Here is a 9967-nt window from a genome sequence, read left to right on the forward strand (position 1 = left end):
AATTGCTTTTAGTTTTCTATGTTGTCTACAACCTCGTAGGTAAAATTTCGGCCCATTTTAAAAATACACCCTTGTATATCATGTTTTATAAAATGTACGCCAATGCGAAGTAAAGTTATACGAAATATGCTTTAAAACAAGGAAACCGCATTGGTGTACGTTTTATAAAATATGATATACAGGGTGTATTTTTAAAATGTGCCGAAATTTTACCTACGAGGTTGTTTGACAACGTAGAAGACTAAAAATAAATGTTATTTTATTTTTTGACATAGAATTTTTTAAACACTTTTTCCGAATTCTACATGAAGCCAGTAGCTCGTGATTAAAATATCTGCACAACTTTCAAAATCACCCTGTAGGTTAATTATTTTTGTCCAAATAGAATAGACCAACAGCAAAATCATTAAGACATCACAACGTCATTTAAGCCTTTCTTTTGTTTAGGTTTCAATTCATGAAACCGTGTTAACATAAGTTTTTAGTTACTTAGAATTAATTATATGCTTTTGTTGTATGGAATGCAATTGAAAAATAAATTTAGTATTAGAATAAACCTATTTTTTATTTATTTCTTATTGGTTGGTGGTCATCACTATGCTGTGATATCACAATCAAGAATATTTCCTTTTTAACGAATTTTGAAGAAAATTGGATCATTAAATAGACAAACTGACAAACAAAATATTTAACAGCTACTAAAACGTCATCTGCATCGCGCAAATAAACCAAAAATTTATTTATATAGTCCTTTTCAACGACATCCGTGCTATCAGTGTAATTTTTAATATGTTATAGCATAGCAGATTGTTCACACAAATTCATCTAAGTCACCCTCGGAATCCGAATCAGACTACATTTTTTTTTGATTTGTCGGAAATGATAGATAATAATTTGAATTTGTCAATTTGCCGCGTCAAGGTAAATTGCCAAATTAGGAAATTCAAAATTACTAAACTGACACAGCAAATGATGCCAACATATTGTTGTCATATTCACAGCACGGAAGTCATTGAAAACGACTGTACAGGTTGTAACAGAAAAAAAAATGCATTTATTTTAACTGGTGATAGGACTCATCTACTACAACAACTTTTCTAGGAGGGAACAAAAAGCAAACGAAAGTGAAACCCTTTTATTCATGAAGCGCAATTGTAACTTCTCATGACATTCAAGAAAAACACCAGTAAAAAAAAAAACAAACGGAAGTGAAACCATTTTATTCATCAAATGCAATACGAGGGGAATAAAAACATTCAGTTTTTACGATTCCTAATTGTCCCATCGCAGTTGACGTTGGTGGCGTAGTTGTATGTGCCGCAAGCCTCATAACGTGTGTCAGACTAGTATCGCCGGTAGGTGGCGATACTGGCGGCAGTTTTTACCGCCGGAAATCTGTCTACTAATTTGGCAGCACATCCAACATTTGTATGGTTTTCAGGGCCAACTGCGATGGGACAATCATTTATAATAACCCTGTATTATTTATATGGACAAATCGTCATAATTTTTACCAATAACTCTTGACAAATATTGAACGTATAAACTTGGCCGAATATGTTTTTTTGGGTGCTTTGCAGGGCAGCAGCCTAGGCTCAGTTTTATTCAAGTCATTTATGAACGAATTTACTTGTTATAAAAAGAGGTTACGAAAGTCACTAGACGGGTTTTACAAACAAGCGATAAAATTTTGCAGGGATATTGTTGAATGAAATATTTTTCAAAATTGCTTCAGTTTCCAGAATTAGAAAGCGTAGTTAGTTTAAATAACTGAGGGCTGGTTGCACCAACGTGAGTTAAATTTAACTACAGATTAAAATATAAGAAAACATTGTTATTTATAACAATAGGTAAAACCAAAGTAACGAAATATTTTAACATACAGTTAATTTTAACTGACGTTGGTGAAACCGTCCATTTATAACAACGAGTTGGTTATATTTTTTCTACTTACGTAACGAGGTAATGACATTCGGATTAATCGCCGTGTTATTAAATATCCATCATTTAAATACATATTCAGAAGTTCAGAAGTGTGATGTCTCTTCAAAATGACTAATTCTAACGAAACTTGCCCCTCACAGGGGTGAATTTGCAAGATGAGATAAATTCCATAATTTATATTTTTTTGTACACGCTCCCAAAAATAGCTATTTTACGAACAAATTTGAGTCCCTAAAATGAGTCTATTCCGGATTCGGTCCCGAAAAATTGCCATGACAACTTTTCCGAATTATTTTAATAAATAAAACACAATGGTTCAATACAACAATTAAACAATTTTTATTATTTACAATAAAAAGCAATAATATTGTGAAAAAAACTTGCTTCCATCCTTCTAGCCGTTTCAATGAGGTTAAATCAAGATCAGCATCTGTCGCCAGAGACGCAGAATTTCGGCGGAAGCAATGTCCTGTATACTCTGTCGGTTCGGTGGTTTAAGAAATGATTAATACCATTGAATGTAAAGTATAGCGGAACTTACCTTTTCATGTACAGTTGCGGAATTAAAATTTCGGGCACTATTTTTCTGTCACTTCAACAAAATCTCTGTAAAGCACCTTCTACTGTCATCATGACTGACATTCAAAAATTAAACTTTTCTGTGTCAGTCACCCAATCATTTTTGAATTTTGAGATTTCAGTTAGTTGCACTGAGTGTAATTACATCATCGCTTTGATATGTTGTCTACCCGTTATTATGCCACAAATGACAATTTTTGAACGCCAAAAAGACAAAAACATGACAAGAGTAAAAAATAAGGTTATTAACGTAAATGTTGTTTTAGAGTTTATATCATGACATTGACAATAGTGCCCGAAATTTTAATTCCGTAACTGTACCTAAATAGTTCAACATCGCATCTTCGTCTATAATTACACCAAAACGAGTCCCAAAACCAAATTAACAGCGAAGGATACCAACAGCGTCGAAACTAGGGTATTATTAGCAAGGGTCTTGCTGCCAACGTAAATTTGAATTTCCAACGCCTACCGCGATGCCACTTATTCTGAATTATAATATGATCAAAAAGTCTTTGGATCAGAGTAGTCGTGGAATTAACAAACTATTTAAAGTCTGTCTCAATTCTAAATTTCCACCAACACTGCATTCTACGTTGGAAATGCAACCGGCAACACTGTTTGGTGAAAAATGCGTCAGAACTCAGATTGTATTTGTTAAATTATCTGTCAATTTCTGTTTTTACAACTCAAAATTTTAAAATAAAGGGGAAAAACGAAAAAAAGTAGGTAGAAAATCAAATTCTAAAAGCAAAATAAACTTATGAACTAATTTTAATGTTATCGAATCATGTTTGTGAAATAATTATATTGCCAACTTTGGTTATTAAGAATCCCCAACATAATTCAACAGGTGGTGGAAATTTAGAATTGAGACAAACTATAGGAAATTATTTATTTCAATGATTTTTGACATTTATTTGACAACTTTCAAGTTAGCAGGTTATAATTCAAAATGTTTCAAAGAAAACATACAATTTTTATTATTAAATCATACTATAGTAATGGAATTCATGGTGAAAATGGTGACTGGATTTATTCGCCTCGTTTATGTTTAAACGAGTTCCGTGAGAGATTAGCACTACTTTGAAGTACACATAAAAACTAAGTAAAAGAAGTAAATAATTCTATAGATAGTTTTTACATTTAATGGCTACCGCGATACAAAGACTTTTTAATCATACGATACAAATATCGCAAAAATACGAGAACATTTTTTGGGCTTTTAATAACACGTTAAAATTTTAAATGTGATTTTGCTTACTTTCAAGGACATTAAAAATGACAGGTGTTGGCAGGTGTAGCCAATAGATATCATTAAATTCCCTAAATTTAGTAAAATTTTATAATTGGAAACCCAAATCAACAGGTCGTGGGTCCTTGATAAAAAAACAGATTATAGGTATATTTGAAGGTTTTTTCACATAAAAATAATGTGCGAGGTTTTTCTGTCTCAGTTCCTTTTACGGTACATACTCTGATGAGCGCGGTATAAATTTTATTTTATCACTATCGCGGAAAATATCCACTTCCTATTAAAAATGTAAATTTGTCTTAACGACGTCCAATTGCTCTCTTCTCAATTTATAAATTCCATTGATTTTTATTTAAAATGCACACATGTTTAGAAAAGTGTCGTTCACAATAATTAAAAGTAGTAATGAAAGTTATACAGTGAGCGGCAAAAGTATGGAATAAATTCATTAAAAATTAAACAATTTTTTTTTCAAAAAAATCTTTGGACGGGTCAATTTTAGTTTATAAATAGTATATTAAAGAACGAGTTTTATAAGGGTTGATTTGGGGCACGAGTCCCAAGTGTAGAAAACAACCCGTAGGGGAGTTTTGTATGGGACGAGTGCGCCAATGCTCTTATAAAACAAGTTTTTTATGTTACTTTTTAGAATTTGCACCAATGTTTTTATTTTTAAATAAGAAAGTTAAATCTTCAAATTGTAGGGAATTTTGTGTTAATTGGTAATTCAAGGTAACGGATGCAACTACATCCGCAACAGATATTAAAAAGTAGAGTTTGAACATTAATATTGGAAATTTTTTGTTGTAAATGACAATAATACACTGAAATATTGATAAAAATGTTCTTAGAGATCTATTAAACTATGAGTGCTTTAAGAGATCTAGGGCCCGGATTTTAGGCAAAATGGACTACTTTTATTTTTTAAGGCACATGTATGAAACTTGTCTATAAATGATTTCTGGCTTAATTAGAGTAATTAGAGCCATATTTGATTCTGCCTATTCGGCCTAAAATTCCGTTTAAATACCTATTTTACTTTTTAACTGCCTGAACATGCCTAAAATACCAAAAATCAATTTCATTTTCGCGATTTTTTCCCAATATTCAAATTCTGAGAAGTTTACGGTTTTAAAAATGTAAAAATGGTACCTCAATAAAATTTATAATGCTTTATGATTTTGAAATTTAAGATGTAATTATTGAAATGTATAAAGTGCAGTACAATAGAGGAATTACTTTTTCGCTTTTACGATTGGGACCATGGTGTCAGCGGTAAATACTCCGGCAATACCTAAGTACCATGAACCATTAGACTGGATTGGCATAAATTACAGAGTTTATCTGTTTGCCTCTGTTCGAAGGGGTGCAGGTATACACAGTTTAAAGGTTTGTGATATTTTTTACTTAGGTGTTGTTAGAAGCTTTATCGTTTATATTTATACAATGGTCCTTGCCATAAAAACGAAAATTAAAATCCCGAAGTGTAACAATAAGAAAAACTTTAAGGGTGTCATTTTCTAAAAATTCTAGATTCTAGAATTGGCAAGAATTTTTAGAGGTGAAGATGTGCCGGAACATGAAGCCAAAATGGAAGAAATTAATTGCAAATTTGCGCCCATTACCTTTTGCGAGGTAGAAAGAAGTTTCTCAAAATATAAGTCCATTTTGGTGGATAACAGACAATGTTTTAAAATAGAAAATTTAGAGCAATATATTGTATGCAATGTAAATACGAGTATATAACTAACTTGTAGGTAGATATATTAATTAAATAAATAAAGAATAATTAGTAAATATCTTGTTGGGTGTACTTAAAACTTTAAAAACCCATTTTTTAATTTAATTAACCACAACTTTAAGGACTTAATGTGGCTTATTTTCAGTTTTTAAGGGACTATTTGCAGTAGTTTAAGGGACTATTTTAGGCACCTATTTCCGACTTTTTAATTGCCTAAAATCCGGGCCCTAGAGAGAGCCATAAACGACTCCAAATTGAATACAATAATAAACCTATTAGACACAGATTCTAAAAAATACATATTTTAATACCAAATAAAATTCCAAGCGGTCATTTGTTTTCGAGTGATGACGTCATCGATATTTTTTTTAAATGAAAACCCCCTATTTTTTTCTTGATTCTGATAGCCCTTTTAATTGTCTAAAGGACAGTATGAAAATTTTGTTATCTTGCATAAAGAAATTTTTGAGAAAAATGACAATTACATACATAATAGTCTCGATTCAAATTTAAAATTTTACTTGAAACAAAAGTCACCAACTGTCACAAAATTCCTTAAATTACCAAAATTGATTTTATTTGTAAAAAACATGTATTTAATGCATTACTGATAAGTTTTTATTTTTCACGAATAAAACAAGACAACATTGTCATCGAACGTGTATTTACTTTTTTTTATATTGTGATAAAGCAAGATAACAAATTTTATAGTCGACTTTCGTACCATATCGGTTTAATTCGGGCAAAAGTGCACACACTGCAATTCAAACCAAATTTTCACCCTTACATTTGTTTGCTAGTTGCTTTCAGGTGATTACTGATTAATAACTAAAATAACGTGTTTAACAAAATAATTAAGGTAAAATTTGTGATATTGTGATTTGTGATAACACAATGTCAGTTAACATGCAGGAGGCGGTAAGGGAAGACGGTGATATTATTAACTTTTTGTTGAAACAAAAATTAACCACATTGTCATATGATGAAAAAGAAATAATTCGTAATTTAAATAAACCATGTCCTGATTTGGTAAATCTATTTTATAATGAAAAGTGACGGTCCACTCGCATGTTTTCAACTTCGTGGTATACCGAAAAAGTCAATGGGATTTCTGGCAGCATAAACAAAAGTAGATTGTTTTGTTGGTATTATTTATTATTTTGTGGAAACACAATCAGTTTCTGAAATTCAACTGGTTAAAATAATTTGAAAGAATTAGCAATGTCAATCCAGAAACACGAAATTTCGTAAGAACGTGTACACCACTGAAACCGCAGAGCATTGTACATATCGTGTTTTTTTAAATTTTACTTCAAAGCAGAAGTTGAAGAGTCGATTGTGAACGCCCTTTGATTACATTACAGTTGGCTTCAAAAAAAAACGGGAAATGAAATTTGACCTAATGTGAACTGAAAATTTAATTTGTCAATTTATGTCAATTTGTGTCTGTTTGACAGCAGTATTTCTGACACATAAGTGCAGTTTTTTAACCTAAATTCTAAAAGACCGTTTCAAACGATAAAAATTTAATAAAATCTGACAGAACTTTTTCTGACAGTTCCCGTTTTTTTTGAAGCCAACCGTACAAGTACATATGACACATTTTGGAGAATGCTAAAAAAAGTCAATTAACCTAATGAACATTAATTTGGTGGTTCTGTCAATTTGAAATCTTCTAAAATCAAATTCATTAATTCAATTTTCCCCTGGTTTTAACTGAACTTCTCAAATTGTGGAATGAGTAGTTTATGGCAATCTTTCTTTTCCCATGACCATCTGTTGACCTTGCCCGGACGCGTAGGTACCGTTTTCCAAGAAAGTGGGTGGATTTCACTGCCGACAAAGCCATCAAGAAAAATAAAATTTACAACTGACCAGCATTTACGTCCCAAATAAACGGTTTCCTTGAAATTATTTAAAAAATTAAAATTCTTAATTTAGCCAACCTATTCGGACCATTACAATATGGTGGATGTAGAACATTTAAAAAAAAAACGTTTATTTTTCGAAATGTTATATTTAGCAATAAATTAAATTGAACTTAGATTGAGTAATATGAATTTTCGATCTTTTAAATAAGTCAAAATTTGAAACATTAAAAAAATGTTTTCCGCATGAATTGCTCAATTTGTTATTGATTGATCATTCAAATTTATTTGATAAAACTAAATTAGAGACCGAATTAAAAGTATCATACTGCGATCCGGGATTAATCCGAGTCTGAAAAATTGAGCGATATGCTTGCATTTATTTTTTCTTTGTCGTTAGTGACTGATTTGCCAGAAACGTGTAAATTATTGTCACAGGTACCGTGAGATCATTTAAATTTATAATTAAAGTTGCCTGACTTTAAAATTAGATTGGCAACACCATTGACATCTTGATTTGATTTGTCAAAATGGCGCTTCGAAATTCAATACGGAATATGAAACTGCGAGTTTGTAGAGTTGTATCAAACATCTGGCTTGAATACAACTGTTAACTCGCCGTTTCATATTTTGTATTGAATTTTAAAGCGTCATTTTGACAATTCAAATCAAGGTGTCAGCTGTGTTGCCAAGATATTTATAAATTTAAAGGATCTCACGGTATTATCATTACCGGTAATTTCTGCCTCCGTAGAAAGAAGTTTTTCAACATTTTGTTAGAAATTCAATCTCACAAGTTCGGTTAAGTAATTTAGCGACCTTGTCCATTGAAAATGATTTAATTCAATCATTAAAAAATAGCTACTTATGTAACGAGTTGCAAAATGAGCGTCTTTTTTGCACTAGACATGTCGTGTGCAAAAAATAGCCATTTTGCTACGAGTTTTATACAAGATTTTTTCTAATTTAGTTACGAAAAGCACACATTCTAATTAAAATCCTGTTTAAATCTGCTATTTCAATAATTTTCCGGGATAATAATAATACTAATGTCACTTTTTAACACTAGTGATAATATAATGTCACTTTTTTGACTAGTTATTAAATGAAGCACGTTTGACAACTAAAATGACATATCACAATGGTTACTTTTCGTAACTGAATTAGAAAAATATAGTTTTTAGGATGATGTGATTGACGAGTTTGCTATTAGAAAAACTAGATGAATCGATTTAACCTATTAACATTTACAAATTTGTTTCATAACCCTACTTTTTATTAAAATATTACATCAGACAATATGAAGAATTTACTTATTAGTTACTGTTCAAAATTTCCTCCGAATTTAAAGTTTTACATTTTCGGTACGTGCACAAGAATATTTGGTAATTGTTCACTTTAACTACTTCTGGAATTTTCGCGTTTTTTCTGGATAGACAGCCTCAGGACGTCCTCCTACATCGTTTCCCACCAGTCAAATCTTGTGCAAATGAAAATTTTCCTTACCCTTTAGTTATACTAAGCTTGGCGCGACCTTGACGCGACCTTGAAACACAACAAGAGAGAAAAAAAGGCATTTGCACAAGGTTTGAATGGTGGGACACGATCTAGGAGGACGCCCTGAGGCTGTCTAGCCAGAAAAAAAAATAAAATTTCAGAAGTAGTTAAAGTGAACAATTACCGAATATTTATATCGTTTAATGTACAGTGTGCAGAGTCAAGAACTGAAGAGTAAATTTTTGCAAAAGAAATTTTAACATTCCCTCCGACAAATTCAATTTTTGGAAGTAAGTCGTTTTCTTGGTATTGGTGCGGAAAAGAGGTATCCAAAAACACGGCCAGGTGTATCGTGGTCGGGTCTCCTTCTAATAAAACCCCAGACGTCGAACTTTCCAACAGATTAACAAAATTTTGGGAATATCAGTAAAAGAACTTGCCTGCGATAAATACTTCTCAGAAACGGTCGATGGAGAAAGGTGATGGTCGGTTTGTTGTTCGATTACAATTCAAGAGTGACTTGTCAATCATGGGACCATCAAACAAAATGGCTTTCAAACGTTTTTATTCACATATTATATCCCAAGTGCAAAATTTTTTATCGGAAATTTTTTTACTAATGAACGAAAACATTCATAAATGAGGTCAGGTCAATTATTAGCAAATAAGAGTACGAGACCAAGTCGAGGGCTTTTATTTGATAATAATTGGTCTTCTGACCGAATAATTTATGGATGTTTGAGTTCATTAGCAAAAAATTTGCCGATATTAAAATTTTGCACGAGGGGTATACGGCTGATTGTTTCCTGAATAGAATGAAAACAAACGCATTATTTCCAATCCTTTTTATTCAAAATAATTTATTAAAAAAAAAAATCAGGTACTGACATTCTTTATCCGATTATTGCACAGTGTGCATTTTAGAGAAATTTTATCGAGTTATTTTTTGTTTTCTCGTTTTGATTGGTCAATATTTGTCACGCAATTGGTTGCTAAACATATGAAGGAAATAATCAATAGAAAAACGGCTAAATCCAAATCGAACGCGTTAAAATGATTATATCGGGTGTTCATTTAAATTTA

This window comes from Tenebrio molitor, chromosome 8, assembly GCF_963966145.1.
Source record: "Tenebrio molitor chromosome 8, icTenMoli1.1, whole genome shotgun sequence".
NCBI classification, from domain to species: Eukaryota; Metazoa; Arthropoda; class Insecta; order Coleoptera; family Tenebrionidae; genus Tenebrio; species Tenebrio molitor.